This window comes from Sturnus vulgaris, chromosome 10 (genome assembly GCF_052056855.1).
Source record: "Sturnus vulgaris isolate bStuVul1 chromosome 10, bStuVul1.hap1, whole genome shotgun sequence".
NCBI lineage: Eukaryota > Metazoa > Chordata > Aves > Passeriformes > Sturnidae > Sturnus > Sturnus vulgaris.
Window position 1 is genome coordinate 14,995,335 of NC_142252.1, and position 18,675 is coordinate 15,014,009.

At 41.5% G+C, this 18,675-nt stretch overlaps 1 long non-coding RNA gene across 4 annotated transcripts; it reads right to left on the bottom strand.

The window, feature by feature from the left end:
* Positions 1–321: 321 nt before the first annotated feature.
* LOC148222670 (uncharacterized) lies at positions 322–13,733 on the bottom strand. 4 transcript variants are annotated; one of them, XR_015805743.1, is made up of 4 exons: positions 9,232–13,733; positions 8,084–8,222; positions 2,036–2,087; positions 322–1,931 (listed from the first exon to the last, which is right to left on the bottom strand). It is a non-coding gene; the product is annotated as an uncharacterized LOC148222670 (long non-coding RNA). The 4 variants fall into 4 exon arrangements; XR_015805742.1 differs by having other exon boundaries at positions 326–1,931; positions 8,084–9,669; positions 10,176–13,733; XR_015805741.1 differs by having other exon boundaries at positions 326–1,931; positions 8,084–9,393; positions 9,611–13,733.
* Between the last annotated feature and the right edge of the window lie 4,942 nt (positions 13,734–18,675).

An 18,675-nucleotide genomic window follows, 5' to 3' on the forward strand; every position in this document is an offset into this window, starting at 1 on the left:
GAATTCCCACATACTTTCCATTCATGCTGAAAATGAAGTTGGGTGTCCTTGAATAGAGCTACCTATGTTTCCACCTCGGTGGTGTACATGGGCATCCAACCTTTTCCTTGCAAAAAGCCCACACAACATCTCTTAGAATTTTGCAAGAACCAAAACTATCTTAATAAAACCAAGGAGAGCAAGAAAGGAGGTGTATTACCTCTGCTTTGACAACTCCAGAAGCCACTTCATGCTTGTAGCATCAATTGGAAACATTTTACTGCTTCCACTGTCCTGCTAGTTCTGTTGTTTGTCTTGCACTGAAGAAGTAGGACAGTGTTTCTCAACAGGAAGGCTTGTCTGGATCTCAGACAAAGAGGGCTCAGGAACACCAGCCCTCAAATAACCCAACCACTCACTCATCCCAACCCTTTACACATTGAAGAAAACTCTCCACCACAGCTGCAGATTTCCATCCAGCTTCCCCACAAAACAGTTAACGTAATCCCTAAGCAGAGATACTAACTTGAGAAGCCAAGAATGGTTATTTTTTAGGTAACAAAAATGCCCCAAATTTTACTGGTGTTACATAACTTTTAGCTTTTTGTTCCAAGCCCCAAGCTACTGAAAAGCTTCTCTGTTTTTTGGGACTACAGGTCATTCCTTTCTCTGTGTCCAAGCTGCTCTTCCAATATATTTTTAAACTGTATGCTTGTTTCCAGTGAGTGGACTCCAAATGACAGGAAAAACTCTGTAAGAGAGATTGTCTTCTTGCATATAAATCTTACTTTGAAAGGAGACAGTATTTTTGGAATTCAAGAGCTAGGGTTTTTTTTTTTTTCCCTCTGCAATATTTTTCTTCTGTCACTTACAGAAACACTTTCTCTGTTGAAGGAAGTTTTCTTGATCAGCTCTAAACTGAAGCAGGAGGCACAAGACAAAATTCTCCTTTCTAACCCACATTTTTTGGATGGAGGAAGTATTTTCTTTTAGACTGTGCAGGACTTCATTCGTCTACATCCAGGCATGCAGGATTTCTATTAAAGAATGCTACATCCCCCTAAATACAACAGAGTACGTATTTTTGTTTTTTTGGTCTCACTCTAAAATGCCCTAGGATGTCAGTGCTTCACCTAATTTTAAATCAGGAGGAATGGCCCTCATGGTACAGACGACTCAGAGATGCTTTGAGGTTCACCAACCCATTTTAAGAGTCTTGACCAAAACATTATTTATTACTGGTTACTCAACAACAACAACAACAAATATAAACTTGCAAGAATGAGTTGGGAGTGTCAAAGGCAGAAAAGTTCTATCCCAAAGGCTTGTTCTTTATACAAACTCAATGAAAAGAAAGAGCACAACATAATGATGAGAGGCTCAGAAAATGAGTTATCTCAGACAGTGGGCAAGTTTCAGATGGGTGCAAACATACTCCTAAAGCCAGCTCCTCACCCTTGATGACTCCTTGCATCCATCTGCTGATTTGTACACTGCTGCTCTGATGGACTGGCTGCTAGAGCTCCTGCTGAAGGCCATGCCTATCACCAGCAAGCAGCCCAGAACTGGAGAACACCTAGCAGAGCCCCAGCCACACACTTAAAAGTCACTTAGAATCACCCCTCTCTTTTGAAGCCTGGTGCTGTGGGCTTTTCTTCACTAAGGGACCCAACTTACCCCCACACAACAGGTAATGATCTCACGCTTGGGCCAAGGAGACACCAAGATATTTGGGGACTTTGTGTGTAACTGATGGTAGCTCTCATGACTTACTAGAGAAAGGAGATACAATCTATGCTCAGCACTGTGCCCAGCTGGTTGCACTGACCACATTGAGGCACACCTCCAGGTGTACATTACAAGTTCATTATAAGATGAAGAAGGATGTATAAAAATTCAAGATGGGACAGTTACTTGATGTTCCTTTCTCAACTCCAGAAACAGCTGAAGACCTGGAAGACACAGACACCAGCACAGAACAAAACCAGTTTTCTCGTCTGTTGATGCTTTACATGGCCATAGCCAACATAAAACCAGGGAGAGGGATTCAGCTTGCCTTACAGTGCAGGATCTCCATCCAACCTGAGCACTCTGGGCTTGTGTTGCAGCTGCAGAAAAAAAAACAGGCATCTTTTTAGGACAGATTAGCCAGGCTTGTTTGGGCTGTCAGGTTAAAATGACTCAGTCCCTAGCCACACCTCTTGCTTTTCTCTTGTTAGAAGGGGTGTCTAGACAGCTCAAGTGTAGGTGTTGCCGTGTCCACATTCAGTGGGATTAATCCCTGTTGGAGTACCACGTGCTGTGCCAAGGCAGCCCTCTGACACCACCTTGGTAAGCAGGGCAGAGGGCTGCAAACAGGCAGAAGAGGCTCAGAACCCCATGAGGATTTAGTGGCCTCAGTCCTGGATGACTTGAACAGCCACATGTGGCTGCAAGCCAAAAACAGTGCCCAAAGGCCAGCTCTCCTCTGCTCCTGGGGTATTTTGGTAACTGTGTTGTTCCCCTCTAGGAGCTCTGCAGGGGCAGCAAGAAGCCACATGGCAAGGAGGGCCAGTGCTGATGAAGCCCCCAATTAACCTCCCTGGTGGATGGGCTTCTCCAAGCAGCTCCCAGCGTCTGGATGGAAACAGGAACGCTGCCCTTGCTGCCACATGGTCTCCAGGGCAACGTCCCTGGTGTGTACACAACAGGACCATCAGGTAACTGTTTCTGTGTCACTGATCATCACAACCTTTTATTCCTGGCACAGGACACAGAGAGATGAATGAGGCTGATACGAGAAATGGCAACACCCTTCTGTAACGGAGATAATTCTTCAGTGTCATTCTCCAAAGCTGACTATGTGTCTACATACACACAAACACACCTCACTGCCCCTTTTCTCAGTATCTCTCAGTTGCACCAGCACTGCTTACCTTAAGAGGTACCTTTTATTTTATTTTTTTTTAAATTCATTTTCACTATTGTGGTCCAATTTTAGTGGTGTCTACCTGTAGCAAAGGGCACTAGTCATCATGTTTGTGTTTAGGAGTAAACTCAAATGGTTGGACTGGATAGTAGTAAATGAATAGTTTTCATTAAAATGTCTAAACCAAACAAAATTTGGAGTCCAGCCCTGATTCCATATACAAGTAATTCCTTCAACAGCCAGGTCCCAAGAGTAACTCAAGATATTTCCAGTGAGAGAATAAGCAAGGTATGGAAGATCCTGCAGACACGTTGCCTGTCCTAAATGCAAAAAGGACTCCAAAGAGAGGATCTAACAAATGAGATTTAGTGCCTCACATAGCTAGCATTCTTGTGAAGAACTTTACACTCTATGAACCAGGTACAGTGGTTTCAGTGAGTGCCCTGGTGCTCTGCCCTGGTGCCCAGTAGGTTTCCAGTTATCCAAACCTTGGGAAGCACTGTTAACCAGCTTATTTCAGTCTTGTCACGTATATCAGAGTTCAAATAGCTGGACCTCTGTGGGTGCCTATGATGATGACCATGAATTTAATCAGTCAAAGGACTTTTCAACCACTTTCCAGACACACGAAGAAAGAGCAGCCCTGGAAGCCAAGGAGCAAGGAATGCACTGACAAGTAGGTATAGAGGGACTTGTGCAGAAATATCTGCATGTGCATGTGTGAGGGGAAAAGACAAGATGAACTAATCCCTTTCCTTGGGGCTATGTCTTTTCTCTTTCAGACTGGCACGTGTCTCCTTTGTTTTCGATAATAAGAGGCAATTATATCTGAAATGTTAAACTGTAAATCCATCACGTAATTAAGGGAATTCAAACTGCACAGAACTATGGGAACATTTAAGGATGGATTAGGGACAAGGACTCTGAGAATCACACTGTGTTTTCCATTCCTTGACTCAAAGACTCAGGCAGTTTATTGCTTTCCCCAGGGACTGCCTATTTCCCCACAAGATAAGGGAACCACATGCTGATTCCAGGAAGAATCACTAGTGTACTGTGATGGAACAAAACAGCCTTCGGAGAGGGGTTTATGGCTTGTGTTTCCTTTAATTTTTTTTTACCCTTCTTATCACTAAACAAAAGCTTGTGGTCTTTCCTAGATAATCACGTTTAAGCTCTTATAAAACCACATGCCTGGATAAAGCAAGTCTTATGCAACTCAGATGAAGGTGTTTTTCCCCAGTGTAATCATTATTGAAGGAATCTATCATATTTTACAGGAAAGCCTAAAATGCAAAGTGCTTAATTAAAAATACAGATGAAGCAGTGTATTTCCAAATCCTCCCACCCCTCTACCACTTGCATTTGCAAACAAAAGAAGGAAGAAAGGAGGAGTACTAAAAAAGGAGACTCATTCTTTCCTCATAGGATCACCCGTGACACTCATCTCCCGTGGGCAGTGGAGGAGGGAGTGCCTGTGCTTATCCCACAGTACTGCATGGAATCTTCTGCAGGACAATGCTGGAGTGATGGTGCTGGTGAAAGCAGAGACTCAAGCCATGGGGGCTTTAAATGCAGGGTCTGACATCCTTCACATCTCCCTATTGGTGACTGCGGGCCAATCTCAGCCCCAAGGCATCAGTCCTTGCTTAGAATGAGCTTGATCTTGCTGCTGCTGGGAAGGTGCACATCTGTGCACATCTGTGCTGGCCTGGGCTGCCACACCAAAAGAGAGGAAGGCACCATATACTTCCTTACAGCAAAGGGAGAAGAGGGTGGTTTGAGCACAGCCTCAGACATGGGTTTCACCAAAAGAAACAGGGGCAGACATCAGGAAGTAGAGATTGCTTGGGTCCTGCTGGGTCTGTCTTGTTCTGGGTGCCCAGGTGATCTGTACCTGACATTACGAGCAGAGGCAAGGGTCATTTACACCTTTCTCCCCAACAATTCTTTCCAATCATGAACAGAGAGTGATTTTTGGGGGGTGATCTTTGGGCAAGAATGCCATTACTTACACCACAAGTCACCTGGGATAATATTTATTACCGATAGGCTTTTGTGGGGCAAGCTCAGGCAAGGGAGATCAAATCACTGCTTCAGGGCAGCCCTTGACTTATAACTGCAGAAATGCCAACACCACAAGAAGTTAAATGCAAAGGGGAATATGAGTGTACAGGGCTTGACTCAGAAACCGTAAGATTTGGTGAGGTATTTTTATTTTACTTTGGGGTGTACATGGGTCGTAGTCTACATAAGTGTAAGGGCTAGAAACACATTATGGATTGATTAGGGGGATTGCTTGATTCGTTGGTTTTTATGAGAACTCAACGTCTTAGATATTAACAGATTTTTTTCTTTTTTTAATAGCATCACAGTGCAAAATTCAGAATAAAATTATGAGAACTGCCTGCATAGTAACTACTGCTCCCACTTCTGCATCCAGCATTGCAAAAATGTTGATTAAAAGCTAGACAACTTTCTACCACTCACCACATTCAGATCATTAAACAACCCAAATATCTTCATATATTGAGTATCATCCAATATTAGTTGAAACCTTTTGGCTGGCCTGGATTTGTTTCCTTGCTGGAACAAGAGGGACAAATACTACACCCTTTCTTTTAAAAAGACTTAAGATGTATTATTGAAATTACTTGGAACAGAGTGCAGGGACCATCAGGAAAGGATTAACTGTAACAAAATCTTTGTGAGGTTAAAAACTGGGCAAGCTGGTCATTTAAACTTTGTGATGGGTCATTTGCCTGTAGCAAACCAACTTTTCCAAAAACCACCCTAATTAGGTGTGTCTACCTTGAAGGTGCTGCGTGAGGGTTTCTGCTGTTACTGGAAGATGCCCCAGTGGAAATGGCTCCATAAAGCTTTTAAGGAGCCACCAACTCGGACAGAGCGGATGGGTGGACTGCAGACTGGGATTTATTTAGTGAGAGGCGTGAAAAGCCAGCAATCCAGCCCAGCATTCCCTGGATTTCATCTCTGGCACAGGAAGGGTTTGCATGTTTCCCGCTTGTGGCTTCTATTTTAGCCTGTGTTCATTGCTGGGATGCTTGGACACAGCTGTGCTGGTTCATTAACTGCCCAGCATGTCACTCAGCCCAAGCAAATGGCTTTGGGGTAGTGTTTTCCAATGACTCAAGGGGAGGGTAGAACTCTCTGTGAGGAAAGAAAGGTGTTGGTCTAGGAGGTATTGATAATCTCCTGAGATACATTTAAAACGGGGAACAAAGAAGAAGTCTCAAGCAAGAGTGAGAAGGCTGGGTCTCAAATGAACATTTCAGATATAATCCTCAGCCACTGAGAAACCCTAATGAGACATGACCCAAGACCATGAAGTGGTCAATGAACCAATATCTCCCTTTGTTACAGTCAGTATCTGTAATAGAGAGCTCACTGCCCCTGTGGTTTTCCCTGTAGGCTCAGAATGAACTGTTTGAGGGTATTAACTGGACACCAAGAATGAGGGAAATGGATCTACAGTACCCCCACCCTTTTCTGGACATTACATCCTGCTGTCGGGTGAGAGCCATTCACAAAATTAGAGCATGCCCAAGCCTTGCCTTTTGAATGCTTTGGTTTGGAAGGTGCCCTGCCCTGTTCCAGAAGCTGTGTCAGGGATGTGCTGAGCTGTGCAGCTGCTAGTTGGGTGCTGCTTCCAAAGAAACAGGGTCCACATCCTGCTGCAAGTGACTCATGCTGAGATCATCCCACTCATGAAGACACAGAAGGAGCTGTCCCTCTTCCTCCCTCTTCTTCCAGGGAGGATTTGTGGCATGGAGGAGCAAAGCAGGTGCTGCAAGTGGGCAGGATTGGGGCTTTTTTGTGCAGAAGAAAAGAGACAGCCCCTAAGGATGATGTTGTCTGTCAGCCCACGCTATGGCATCCATCACAGTGACAGCCCTTGGCCAGGGGCAGTCTGGGAGAAGCATCCCTGGCACGCTGGCACGCCTCTGCTCCTTCCCTGAGCCCAGCTTTAACCCCTGCATTGCCCTGCCACAGCACAGCCTCCCTGCTTCTGCCTCCCCATGGGCATTAATACAACCCCTGGGGACAGCTCACTTCAGCCTTTCCATGGCTAGTCTCTGGAAGGCCACTGTGGGCCCGGGTAGATTTGGGGGCTGTGGATACTTGGCTTTAAAGGCAGGAAATCCACATGACATCATGACAAGCACAAAGTCCCTGTGACTATTGCCATGCTGGTACCAACCCTATCTCAATAACCAGCTGTGGAAGCCACTCATCCTAAATATTTCCCAAGGCATCTAAAACTAGTTCTAGTTTAAAAATCAGATTCAGGCTTAGACAGGCCAGCAAGAAGTGAGCCCAGCAGCCCTAAAGCTGTCAGTCCAGTCCCCTACCGTGGCACAGCATTGCTCAGCACGAACCATTGAGAGATCTATCATTTGTATACTCACATCTACATCTCTAGAAAAACATATGCTTAAGAAAATAAGGACTCTGTAGGGTTACTTCTCAATCTATCCCAGTCTGCTTGCCCTTGGGTTGTTCTAGCCTTTGCCCTGCACCGTTACAGCTCTTCCCCAGTGGGATCCTCTGTAGACACTTCCATGCACATGCACTCACACATGCCTGCACCACACAGGCTGCTGACTCCTGCTCCTCCAGGCAGTCAGTGCTGCTCCAATTGCCCACTGGAAGCCCAGCTTGGCCCAAAAACTAAAAGAGTTTGACAAAAACACATTTCACTGCTCTTCCTGCGAAACTCTTGAACTCGTGAAAGTTGAACACATGAAAGCAATCTGAGGTTAGCGTGCAATACAAAAACCACATGAAAGAGGTAATTTAGCATTAGACACATGTTACAGGAGCAGGTTGAAACTAATGCAGGTTTTGCATTCAGGTAATAAAACACAGCCCTTACATCGCCCTGTGAGGTGTCCCTACTTAGAGTGCCTTGATGGGGGAACAGCTGCAAGTGCTTCAATGCTGATATGAGTTGAACACATGAAACACCCTTTTCCTTTCACTCTTTTCACCCACTCTATGAAAGAGATACTCATACCTGCAGGACAGACTCTGAATGGTGACAGAAAACCCAGGAGGACTGTGGGTCAAAACTATTTTCTGTTCCCATTCCAGACCTACTGAAAGGCTGGACCAACAATCTGAATCCAAGCACTCCAGCAATCTTGTATCTGCTTTGTCATTTCCATAACATACCTGGTGCCAGTGATCCAGTTGGAGCACCAGAAGGGAGAGTAAGTGGTCCCCAGCACTGCCCACTGACTGCAGCTCTGGAATGGAGGGTTGAGGGCAGAGATCAGCCTCCAAGCAGCATTAAGGAACCTTTGTGGCATCTCTGGAGGAAATCACACACAACCTGATGTTAGAAATGTCTGTCCATGGTTGATTTCTGCAGGATTCAATCATGTTACCACTATTTTTACAGATCCCAAAGCACTCATTATCACTTTAGGCCAGAAAAACCCCAACAAATTCAACAAACTTCAAACAAGATTAAGTTCTGAAAATAGAGCTCCGTTGCACCTTTAAAAAGCGTGTTGGCAGAGGAACTGGATTTACTTTGAAAGTTAGTTTGGTATGAAAGAGCTACACAGCAAAATTCTAAATCCCTTTAGAGAACAGAATGAAATAAAAGCAGATATTTCATCTCTTAACACCTTGTCAGCAAAATTCTCCTTCTCGGGGAAGACTTTTTTTCTTTTGCAAAATTATTGTGCTTGTTTGCCAATGAAGCTTTTCTAAGAACAACATAGCTGCTTTCTCACCCTGCCTCTCCCAACACATCAACACTCCCTTCTGTGGGCCAAACAGAAAATTCTTTCCCTTGGGGCCTGCAATGAAGCTCACACAAGTTTTTGGGAGAAAATGCTGCACTGATGTAGAACCCACGTCCCTCTTTCCTCTCTGCCTTCCCCTTTTAAGTTCCTGACCCTGACTTTCAACTCCTTTTCTAGCTGGAGCCTCAGAAATGGATTTGATTTGAGATATTTCTACTGGTGTGCTTTAAACAAAAATAAACCTATCAAGGGGCACTAAAAATATGAAGATCAATCAACTCAGAGTAAGGCTGAAAAAAGTCCCAGTGTGACCGATGGCCTGACTTGCCAATGATGTACTGGCAAACACAATTCAACTGATCTTGTGGTCTGCATTCAGCTTAGGCTTTTAAAGAAAAATCTGGAAATGTGAATATTAATCAAAACACTCTATCACTGAGAAAGGTTCTATAAACATGCTGGGCTAGCAGTAAAGACCACAGAAGAGGACAATCTATGTCCTATTTTTAACTCTTTATTCACCAGCCGAGAATAGATGGAAGAATAGCAAAGGTATCACATACTGACCTTAATTAAGACAGTGATTCACCCTTTCTCTCTGCACACAAATGGAACAGCTTGGAGCTGGAAGGCTGACATGCAATTTAGAGTTTTTTGGGTGAAGAGGTAATATTTACCATGCAGGGTATTTTTAAGGGAGAATATGGGTTTCCTGATAGACACATTATCCTGGAAAAGACACACTGTCATTCATCTGTTTTTCTGGAAACTTACAGAAATAAAAATATGAAAGGTATTGATTTTTGAAAAAATGGAAATGACAAATTAATTTATCACTTTATTCTGACCCTTATATAAACAGGGCTTTCATAAATACAATATATTTATTGTACAAAAAACCAAAACTTGTGACATCTAGAAAGCTACTTTTTCTATTCTTCCTCACCTGATTTTCTTGGTCCAAGTGAAATGTCCTTCCAGAACAGCTCCAGAAAGAATGTTTGTCTTGTAAGAATCGACACAATGTATTTCAGTGTTATTTTTGCTATGACTAGATCTTCACAAATTTAATTTCAACAGCAATCTTTTATTGACTAAGGAGACTCGATATTGACAGTATATTGAAAAAGGGAAAATTTCTTTCCAGTTTTATTATTAGGTTGTTTCAGAAGTTTCCAACTAAGCCAAATCAAAATCAGTTATTTATAAAACAGAATATATTTTAAAAGCTATTATTAATGATATTTTTACCATTGCTCCACAAAGGTATCAAATGTAATCATCCCACAACCTATCTTGAATGCCTATCAACTGCTGATAACTAAAATATTTATATTACTTTACAGTCGTGACACCAAATACCTTCAGATGAAACTGGGAAATACATCTCTATCTACCACATTGATAAAGAGCTTTAAAGAGAAAAAAAAATGAATGAGAAGTATCCCTTGGACTTCTGTGGGATGGGATTTCAAAAGCCCAGCTTTACACAAGCAATTGAATAAACAAACCTGTTCTGATGCCCAAAGAAAGCCAGCACAGAGGTGTAGGTGTCAGCACAGAGAGCCTGGTGCAGGACCACAACCTACTGTGCTGGGCTGTCTTCCACAGTCTGGATAGGGATAGAAAAAGGGAAGTTTCTCCAATAAAAATGGGGAAAACTAGGAGTACAGAATCAACTTCAATCATACAGAGCCTGGGTCTTACAAAAGCACTCCTTTAGAAAGCTATATATAGGCATGAAAGTAAGCAGAAAACCTCCCTTGAAATAAAACATTTCAGATCAAGGCTTCAGCAAAATTTCCTTGCTTCACATCATCCTGGTGACAATACTTTTCTGTAGGAGGAAGTAAAGTGGCCTCTATTTGTTAAACTCAGAGCTCAGAAATCAAAGCAGCCTGGTAGGGAAGTGGAGAAAACCACAGATCCAGTTTTATTTGAAGATTTTTGAGTGGTCCTAGAGAAGCAAACCAGAAATTAGTATTTCTAAAATGTCAATAACCCAAATTCAAGGCTCAGACATCCTCTAGACTTGAGGTTTGATCAAAGAATATTAGAATTCAATCCCAAGTCAATGCACACTGAGATGTGCCATGCCCATTTCTATTTTTAAGGGCTGGGGAAGGTTTCAGGCAGAATTCTTTCTCACAGGGCATGCACAGTATGGCCAGCAGAAAGGCAGAATTTCTCACTGTGCCGTAGCCAATGTGCTTTTTTTTGCTGCCCAAGAGGAATTCTCTCCTCAGAGAGGAAGGCAGGGTAAGAGCCAAGGCCACAGGGCATCACACAGACTGACTGGTTTTCAAAAGTGCAAGGTCAGGCTCTGTTACAGGGGTAGGACCTGGCACCAGACAGATGGTTCTTCTCTTCCCTGCTCTCCTGTGTTCATTTCATAAATGCTGGTGGATCCTTCTGCCAGACCATGACTTCAAGCCTTTGAGGAAAGGAGCCTGACTGTTCATTCCAGACCTCCTGCCCTGCCCCTGCCAAAGGCTGTGTGCTGATATGGGAATTGTAAAAGCAGAGAAATGGTTTTAAAATTAACATGAGTCCCTAAGCGTTTCTTATGGTCAAACAAAATCTCACATACAAATTCTTCCACAAATTCCTGCTTTTTCTATCCAATCCTACAGTGAAACTGAAGAATGGGGTTTAGCATCAGACAGCAGAATTAGTATGTTTAAGGATTTTGTATCTCTATGTCACAGTTTGGAGTGAGAACTCTGATCTCTAAATTAACAGAGCCAGAGGGCAGCCATGGTCAGCTAGGTTTGACTTCTGAAGGGCTGCCAGCCCTTCAGGCTGCTCTGAATGAAGATCCTGCATGAACCTGAGTGTAGCTGATGGGAAAAGCATCCAATCTCTACTGCAAATGATGGAATAAATCACAGCCCTGACTTTTGCTCCAAGAACGGTTTCTGCTGTTAAATGTTGAAGACTTATACGCAGTATGAACTCATCCAACTTCCAACTACTAATTCTTATTACACTATTGCCCAAAGGAGCTTCTGTTTCTGAATTTCTCTTCCTTATATAGCATACTTGAAAACCAGACTTCTTTTAACTTGTTGTTTGGTAAGCTAAGGGGATGGACTGCACTCAAGGGCGTTTGCCCATCCTCCAGTCATTCTTGTGGCTCCTCTCTGAAAGATCGCCAGGTTTTCAATATCCTTCTTTAATTCTGGGTACCACAGCTGGATGGAGTGATCTCAAAGCACCTGCACCAGTGCCAAACACAGCAGTAAAGCAATCCCTGAATATAGAGACAGGGAATATCAAGCAGGCATTAGAAAGGCTCCAAGGATTGCTTTAGACCCTTTGGCCACAGTACTGGATGAGAGATGACACTCAGCCAATTATGCACTCAAGCCCTCAATCCTTTTCCAGATTGCTGTTTCTCAGCCCAGTCTATTCCATCTGGTACATAGATCTCAGATTTTTAATTTCCTTTACCTGTAGGATCCTGAAAAGAGAAATTATTTGCTATTTCCATTCTACCAAAGGATCCAAACCATGCTAAACTGGTCCTTCTGTCATCTGCTAACACCAGCAGAGTGGAGTTCACTCCTTACAATCACTGCCACACCATTAAGAAACTCAGTGCAACAAATGGATCCCACTAGGAACACAACTATTTGATGTATTTATACTTTAAACCTCTTTACAAATCCCACTTTGAAATTTGTAACTGAAACAGTTGGAATCCATCTGCTATTTCTTATTTGGTACTGTACCATTTGAGTTTATGAAAGAATATGTATGGAAGCAAGTTTAAGGCATGCAAGAAGTTCTTCCATCAACATTAGTGCAATAATCAACCAGATAGATCTCTTTTTTTTAAATCCAACTGAAGCTGACCATAATGAATTTCCAAAAAACAGTATTAGATATCTCTTCATATGAGACTGCTTTAGAGTGTTATTCCTTAAGTATTCCTTGCATATCCTTGAATTAATATTAATGTTAATTATTAATGATCATAGCAATCTATTTAAAATACTGATCTAAATTTAGATTTCTTTAGCCCCTAGAACTTCCCCAGTGTTTCCTATCAAAAATCAAAATAAAGACCTAGGGAGCTCTTTGGCTTTGTATCTCTAGGTTTTGGAGTTAGAAAAATCCAGTGAGATTTGCATATAAAACTTTAAAACCTGATTAATATACTCCCAAGTACCAATGAAGTGAAAATTATTCCATTATCCAGAGAAAACATTCATCTTCTGTTTATTCATAAGATACAAAGAAGGTTCTTTTTGTGCTACTATTATCAATTTTATCACAACCACTCAGCCAATTGAACTCCTATGGATTATTTAGTTTAAATTCTATTATCTTCTTTATTTATCTGATTTTCCACGTAAGAATGTCCTAATCATACCTTCCGTGAGGCATCAGCATTGAAATCTAATTGAGCATTGGTGTGCAAAGTAGCAGAAGAAGTTTTCCTGCTTATGGAAACAAGGAATCCAAGCATTCTAAAAAAGATCTGGTGCACAGCATTTTTTCAGGCATATTTTTTACTCTCGAAAAAGCTCTAGAATGCCTTCTGCCTCCCTGGTGGCAGCCCCACTCTGCACTGGTTTGGCTGCTGCCTCCCTGAAAATGGGCTTCAGATTCACAGCAGTGAGTGCTGAGGGAGATGCTGATCCAGAATTAAGTTTGTGATTCCATTGAAGGTCATTTTCCCCCCCGTGTGCAGGCGAGAACAGCCCAACTGGTGCTTTAGAATAAACAGATGCTATCAGCACCAGCAACAAATTATCTTCCTAGGCTTTGTAATTTCTGGAGAGCAGCAGGTTGCAGCAAGTCAATTTACACTGAGGATGGAGAGGGAGGGAAGCAGAGGTTGTATTGGCATTAGCAAGCAATTCACTGCAAGGGAAAAGGAACAGTGAATTGGAGCTGGACAACTACATTGAGAAAGAAGCCATTATCTGTGCATCCATATTGCTCCTGGTGAGGTACACAGCAAACCATAGGTGGGGATATGGAGGTTTCACACCTGAAGGAGATTTGTGTTTTATGCTCAAGTGCAAAAAAAAAAAAAAAAAAAAAAAAAAAAAAAAAAAAAAAAACACAAAAAAAAACCAAAAAAAAAAAAAAAAAAGAGAGAGCAAGTGCACATGTATGTAAATGTTTAGAGAGATCTTACATGAAAAGCAGTTCCTTGCACCAGGACTTGGGGATATGCTGCAGCAGGAGGGGACAACCCACTCTTTGTTTGCTGTTTCCAGGAGAACATTTCTCAGTGGTGGAGATTCCAGTCCCAAAACCAGAGTGGTGGCATAACTGCACTCAGGAACTCTTCCACTGCTCCTCTGCAAGAGTGGGAGAGCACATCTCCCTATATATTTTTAGGGGCACAAATATTTTAGCCTATAGTACTATGCATAGGTACCTGCCCATAAATTGTCAGAACTGGCAGAAAGACATGGAAAAACTTTATGACAAAATGAGAAATGGAGCTCCACGTTCCTAAAACCCAGTGTTGGGTCCCAGAGAACAAGACTTGCTCTATTTCTGTGACCCAGACTGGTCTCTGCTATGTTCAGACAGAGCACACACACCTATTTGTGCACAGAACTGCAAGATAAACCAAGATAAGAAGTTTATGTAATTCCTCCAGATAAGGTACCCATTAAAGGCAAGTCTTACACCTCTGCTTTTAGCCATGGTGTCGCTACATCTATTTCACACTTGCACACAAAGTCTGCACTGCTTTTTAATATTATTTTCCTCAATGTTTTAAGAAGAATTCATATTTCTGATTGGGACTGGGGAGCAATGAAACCATCTGCTGCAATCTTATTTGCAGAAGACACCAGACACTCATTTCAAAATTAGTCTGGCTTTATCATTACAGTGAAAGACACTGGCATGGAAAGAAAAAGTTGCCACACATCTCCATACAGGTAACTCTTCCTACAGCTAGACTCAAGGGAATGGTACTTCCCTTCCCATATGTGCTAACAAAAAGTATTTATTCCAGCACCTTGTGGCTCTAGCCCTCCTGTTTTCCACTGCTGTCAAGAAAATATCTGCAGATATTGATGAGTTTTGATGATTCATTCATATCAATCCACAGCTGCCTACACAATCTAGTATTAGTTTGCATTTGCCCAACCAAAAAAGGAAACTCATCTTACCGGTCCTGAAAGACTTTAGTACAAATGTGAGGAGGTAAGCTGCTCACAAAACTCAGAGACACAGAAATTCCTTCCATTTTTCTATATGAACACGTTTATATTTTTAGCCTAGAAGACTAAAGGACTATATTTTTAGTCTAGAGGAACACAGAAAATTTAGTCACCAGTGACCTTTGCAGGCTATATTAGAGACAAAAAATTTTAAAACCCCCCAGCCCCTTGCAAAGTATTACGAATATTACTCTCTGTTCCCTACATCATCCTTTAGATACTTAGGAGTTTCCACTCGTTGTCCTGATCCCTCATTTCCCTTACCTGACAGAGTGCAATGAAAATTCTACTGCCATTCTTTGTCTGATGGTCACTAAAGGTCTCCTAGGGGACATCTGTAGACCAAGAGTTTCAGTGGAGCAGGACCAATCTTTCCTTCAAATGACTCAAGGGATTTCTCATGCCTTCTCTTTTCTTTAAATAATCGATTCAGAACAAAGAAATACATTCAATAACATAACTCAAAACTAAGAGCTCTCAATAATTTCAAGTTAGTAGCATTCCAAATTCTAGAAAAGCTATTCACACAGAGCTGAAAGCAATTGGTATAAATCTAGATTATTTTTTGAAGAGTCTGATGTCTCCTGTTCAAACTGCTGGGTTTGAAACTGTCAGACAAAAAAAATCAGGCTGAGGATTCTCTGATTTAGGAGCCTGCAACATTAGAAATTAAATAATCCAGTCTCCTGACTAATTTCCATAGCCTTTGGACTGCAATCAAACCTGGGTGGGTGCAGCATCTCATCCTTCTAGCATAATATTTACAATATTCTGCTATTCCTCCTCAAGCACTGTTGAGGTTCCTTGATTCTTCAATTCAGTTCAAAATAGGAGCAGTACTTTTTCCTTCTAATGTCCGTTCATATTTTAGGCAAGTCCAGTTGAAATGGCCTAAGATTAGCTTTGAAGGGGCAGATTTATATTATATTATATTATATTATATTATATTATATTATATTATATTATATTATATTATATTATATTATATTATATTATATTATATTATATTATATTTATATTTCCCTACATTGCTCAACATTTGAAATTATGCTGAAAAAGAAAACTTAGCAGAAGGAGAAGTCCAAATATTCTCCCAAGAAAATTGGGCTAGCACATTTAAAGCACAAAAGTTTCCACAGCCAAAACATTCACATCTGGATGCTTTTAACTTAGTCAGCACGGCCAGACACCCACTTGTATCTGGGTATTGTGCAATTCCAGCATGAAACTCAAACTCATACCATGAATCCAGAAGCAGCAGTCTAAGACTCTGCCCTCACACCCTTTCTTGTAAATCTTTGGTCCTAGAGAATTTCTTCCAGCTCTAGGGTTTGGAATAACTTATTTTCAGACCAAAGCTGTCTTCTCCAAACCAAGTCCTGTATCCTGGCTGCGTTTGCTGGAGTTAAATCAGCATAAAACTAAAATAGCACAATGGAAAGTCAGGCTTACTGTTAAATCATGCTTCTATTTTTATCTGGCAAAGCACTTAAGCATGTGGTTGAGATGCACAGAACTTAAGCATATGCTTAAAGTTAGTCCTCTGTTTACATGCATTGTTAACTCAGGGCTTATAAATCAACTGATTTTGTGAATCTGGCTGAAATATTGTGATTTTTAAAAGAAAACACACAGTGCTGATCTCTGCATATAAAAAGGCATCCATAGGGTCAGGATGCAGAAACTTGTACATGAAGCAGGAAAAGCTGAGTATTGTCAGTTGGGCCAAAAGCTCACACAAACCTACAGAAAGAAGGAATATTTCCAAGTGAACCGTGGGACAACACAAAGCAGGAAACAAATTTTGGAGTTAAGCATGTTCAACCTTAGTAGAATAGGGATACAAACATGGTGGTGCAGGTAAAGCCAAGTCTTATCTGGCCCAGAATTTTACCTGCAACTCTGTCCAGAAGCAGATGCTTAACACACGTGGCACAGAATGGCCACAGTCCTGCAGCTCCTGGCCATTGGCAAGTCAGGGACTTGAAGCAATCTCCAAGCCCACACAGGCCTTTGTGTTTAGAAGTCTCTGATGAACGGATCCTACAGAATTTTGACTTATCCTCTCTTAAATTTATTTCATTTTGCAATTTCCAGTATCTGTCATCACTTCCACAGTAAAAGAATAAAAAAGTACTCCTTTTATTCAATGTCACTATCCATCTAGTTTCTTTAGCACCCTTAGTTCCTACGTTGCAGGGAGAAAGGAATGGTCAGTTCCCATTCACCTCCTCCATATCACTCACACTTTTATGAGCCTCTGTCAAATGCTTCTCCAGTTTTTAAGGCTGAGAAGCATTACTTTATTTAGACTTCTCCATTAAAAAAAAGACATTTCATACTTCTAGCTACTCTTACTGCTCTTTTCTATGCTTTCTACTTCTAATACATCTCTTTTGAAATTAAATGAACAGTCCTGCATGCAGCAGCCAAGATGCAGGAACACTACAGCAAGATCTACATCTCTGTCTCTCTCCTCTATATACTGCAGTGGCATAAGTTTTTTTTATTTTGCTGTCAATTAAAAAAAAAAAAAACCCTAAAAATTTCTCTTTGATATTTATAGGACTTGTAGTACTTGCCTGACATTTCAGGAAAATGAGCAGCTATGACATTATTAATCATTTTCCTGAGTACAGAAACCACAGAAAACACAGCAACCTAGAGACAAGAATGGTCAGGATTATTTTCCCCTCTATTATTTATGTATATTAACATTGACTTTTGTCTGCCACAGTATTGCCCAGTCTCTCAAGATCCTTGAGAACAGGACCAAAAAAGGTTTAGTTATCACTGTGATAATGAATTTTTTTTGCCTGAATGACTTTCCTGCTCTCCCTACTAATTCTTTTTTCAGGTAGGGCTGTTGAAGAACAGTTTTCCTTGCTCCAGAAACTCTGCCCTCCCCTCCTCACCCCCAAAGGATCACTAAAAGGAACATGAACATTTTCTAATATGAAAATTGGCTAGTTAGAGCTATCTTTTTCTTCATACCTTGCTGAGACTTTTTCAAAGTCCATTCAAAACCCCAAGCACACTATATTAAATGTCACATGCTTTTCCAGACTCTTATTCATTCCTTTGAAGTTCTCCAGGGTTTGCAATGCATGCCTTTAATTTACAAAGGCCGTGTTAGCACACCCACAGTATATCGTATTTAGGTATGCTGCCACTAAATCTGTTGTAATTTCCTTTCAATTTTCCTGGTAGACAAGCCAGACTTGAGTCACCTGCAGGTTTTTTTCATCCCTGCTGGAACACTTTTTAGGATTGGTGTCACATTAGTTAGCCGTGCTGGGTAAGGTAACTGAGGCTGGCTCAAAAGTTTCACACCAGAGCAATCAGAACATTTGAGTGACTATCATTTGTCCTGCTGATTTGCTATTGTTCATTTCATTCGTGTCTGTTTTAAAAGCTTTTCTGTTAACAATTCAATTCAGGACCATTCCTTGGGCTCAGCCCTTGGAGGAATTTGCTGTTTGCTGTGCAGGCAGTGCCTCTGCTCTCAGTGGTCTTGCTGACCTCCACTGCTCCTTTCACACCTTGAGCATTTGCTGAACCCACCAGACTGTCAGTTCCTGTCGTATTTGAAGGACATTTGTTACGATTTTCTATGGGTTTTGTGAGTCACCCTCAAACCATTTTAGTTTTTGTTGCAATGGGTTTACATTTAACTTGTAAGAAATTATAATCCTCTCTGATTTCTTTGTTTAGGCATGATTTCCACTTTTTGGAGGACACCATTGTATTGTCCCCTTCCTCCACTGTTTAACTGTAGTAACTTTTTGGAGGGTTATGTGAATTTTGGGAATAT